Raw genomic sequence first — 3270 nt, 5'->3', positions numbered from 1 at the left:
CTGATAGCTTTGAAGATATGTTCTGATGGAGGTGAGAGTGGAGCAGGACTGTCTCCGTGGCGCAATTGGCTAGCGCGATTGGCTGTTAAACGAAAGGTTGGAGGTTCGAGCCCACCCCGTGGTGGTGCGGTGCTTTTTTTTCTTTGGGCTGATAGCTTTGAAGATATGTTCTGATGGTGGTGAGAGTGGAGCAGGACTGTCTCCCTGGCGCAATTGGCTAGCGCGATCGGCTGTTAACCGAAAGGTTGGAGGTTCGAGCACACCCGGTGGTGGTGCGGCGCTTTTTTTTCTTTGCGCTGATAGCTTTGAAGATATGTTCTGATGGTGGTGAGGGTGGAGCAAGACTGTCCCCGTGGCGCAATTGGCCAGCGCGATCGGCTGTTAACCGAAAGGTTGGAGGTTCGAGCCCACCCGGTGGTGGTGCGGCGCTTTTATTTTCTTTGCGCTTGTAGCTTTGAAGATATGTTCTGATGGTGTTGAGAGTGGAGCGAGACTGTCTCTGTGGCGCAATTGGCTAGCGCGATCGGCTGTTAACCGAAAGGTTGGAGGTTCGAGCCCACCTGGTGGTGGTGCGGCGCTTTTTTTTTTCTTTGCGCTCATAGCTTTGAAGATATGTTCTGATAGTGGTGAGAGTGGAGCAAGACTGTCCCCGTGGAGCAATGGGTTAGCGCGATCGGCTGTTAACCGAAAGGTTGGAGGTTCGAGCCCACCCGAAGGTGGCGCGGCGCTTTTTCTTCTTTGGGCTGATAGCTCTGAAGAAATGTTCTGACGGTGGTGAGAGTGGAGCAGGACTGTCTCCGTGGCGCAATTGGCTAGCGCGATCGGCTTTTAACCAAAAAGTTGGAGGTTCGAGCCCTCCCGGGTGGGGTGTGTTGCTTTTTTCTTTGCGATGATAGCTTTGAAGATATGTTCTGATGGTGGTAAGAGTGGAGCACGACTGCCTCCGTGGCGCAATTGGCTAGTGCGATCGGCTGTTAACCGAAAGGTTGAAGGTTCGAGCCCACCCGGTGGTGGTGCGGCGCTTTTTTTTCTTTGGGCTGATAGCTTTGATGAAATGTTCTGATGGTGGTGAGAGTGGAGCAAGACTGTCCCCGTGGCGCATTGGGCAAGCGCGATCGGCTGTTAACCAAAAGGTTGGAATTTCGAGCCCACCCGGTGGTGGTGCGGCGCTTTTTTTTCTTTGGGCTGATAGCTTGAAAGATATGTTCTAATGGTGGTGAGAGTGGAGCAGGACTGTCTCCGTGGAGCAATTGGCCAGCGCGATCGGCTGTTAACCGAAAAGTTGGAGGTTCGAGCCCTCCCGGGAGTGGTGTGTTGCTTTTTTCTTTGTGCTGATAGCTTTGAAGATATGTTCTGATGGTGGTAAGAGTGGAGCACGACTGCCTCCGTGGCGCAATTGGCTAGTGCGATCGGCTGTTAACCGAAAGGTTGAAGTTTCGAGCCCACCCGGTGGTGGTGCGGCGCTTTTTTTTCTTTGGGCTGATAGCTTTGATGATATGTTCTGATGGTGGTGAAAGTGGAGCAAGACTGTCCCCGTGGCGCAATGGGCAAGCGCGATCGGCTGTTAACCAAAAGGTTGGAATTTCGAGCCCACCCGGTGGTGGTGCTGCACTTTTTTTTGCGCTGATAGTTTCAAGATATGTTCTGATGGTGGTGAGAGTGGAGCAAGACTGTCTCCGTGGCGCAATGGGCTAGCGCGATCGGCTGTTAACCGAAAGGTTGGAATTTCGAGCCCTCCCGGGAGTGGTGTGTTGCTTTTTTCTTTGCGGTAATAGCTTTGAAGATACGTTCTGATGGTGGTGAGAGTGCAGCAGGACTGTCTTCGTGGCGCAATTGGCTAGCGCGATCGGCTGTTAACCGAAAGGTTGGAGGTTCGAGCCAACCCGGGGGTGTTGCGGCGCTTTTTTTTCTTTGTGGTAATAGCTTTGAAGATATGTTCTGAAGGTGGTGAGAGTGGAGCAGGACTGTCTCCATGGCGCAATTGGCTAGCGCGATCGGCTGTTAACCGAAAGGTTGGAGTTTCGAGCCCACCCGGTGGTGGTGCGGCGCTTTTTTCTCTTTGTGCTGATAGCTTTAGGATATGTTCTGATGGTGGTGAGAGTGGAGCAGGACTGTCTCCGTGGCGCAATTGGCTAACGCGATTGGCTGTTAACCGAAAGGTTGGAGGTTCCAGCCCACCCGGTGGTGGTGCGGTGCTTTTTTTCTTTGGGCTGATAGCTTTGAAGATATGTTCTGATGGTGGTGAGAGTGGAGCAGGACTGTCTCCCTGGCGCAATTGGCTAGCGCGATCGGCTGTTAACCGAAAGGTTGGAGGTTCGAGCCCACCCGGTGGTGGTGCGGCGCTTTTTTTTCTTTGCGCTGATAGCTTTGAAGATATGTTCTGATGGTGGTGAGAGTGGAGCAAGACTGTCCCCGTGGCGCAATTGGCTAGCGCGATCGGCTGTTAACCGAAAGGTTGGAGGTTCGAGCCCACCCGGAGGTGGTGCGGCGCTTTTTTTTTCTTTGCGCTTGTAGCTTTGAAGATATGTTCTGATGGTGTTGAGAGTAGAGCAAGACTGTCTCTGTGGCGCAATTGGCTAGCGCGATCGGCTGTTAACCGAAAGGTTGGAGGTTCGAGCCCACCCGGTGGTGGTGCGGCGCTTTTTTTTCTTTGCGCTGATAGCTTTGAAGATATGTTCTGATAGAGGTGAGAGTGGAGCAAGACTGTCCCAGTGGCGCAATGGGTTAGCGCGATCGGCTGTTAACCGAAAGGGTGGAGTTTCGAGCCCACCCGGTGGTGGTGCGGCGCTTTTTTCTCTTTGTGCTGATAGCTTTGAAGATATGTTCTGATGGTGGTGAGAGTGGAGCAGGACAGTCTCTGTGGCGCTATTGGCTAACGCGATTGGCTGTTAACCGAAAGGTTGAAGGTTCGAGCCCACCCGGTGGTGGTGCGGCGCTTTTTTTTCTTTGCGCTTGTAGCTTTGAAGATATGTTCTGATGGTGTTGAGAGTAAAGCAAGACTGTCTCCGTGGCGCAATTGGCTAGCGCGATCGGCTGTTAACCGAAAGGTTGGAGGTTCGAGCCCACCCGGTGGTGGTGCGGCGCTATTTTTCTTTGCGCTGATAGCTTTGAAGATATGTTCTGATGGTGGTGAGAGTGGAGCAAGACTGTCCCCGTGGCGCATTGGGTTAGCGCGATCGGCTGTTAACCGAAAGGTTGGAGGTTCGAGCCCACCCGGTGGTGGCGCGGCGCTTTTTTTCTTTGCGCTAATAGCTTTGAAGATATGTTCTG

Source organism: Rhipicephalus microplus, unplaced genomic scaffold, assembly GCF_043290135.1.
Source record: "Rhipicephalus microplus isolate Deutch F79 unplaced genomic scaffold, USDA_Rmic scaffold_16, whole genome shotgun sequence".
In the NCBI taxonomy this organism is placed as follows: domain Eukaryota; kingdom Metazoa; phylum Arthropoda; class Arachnida; order Ixodida; family Ixodidae; genus Rhipicephalus; species Rhipicephalus microplus.
The sequence above is the reverse complement of the archived record's forward strand: the minus strand, read 5'-3'. Positions refer to the sequence as shown.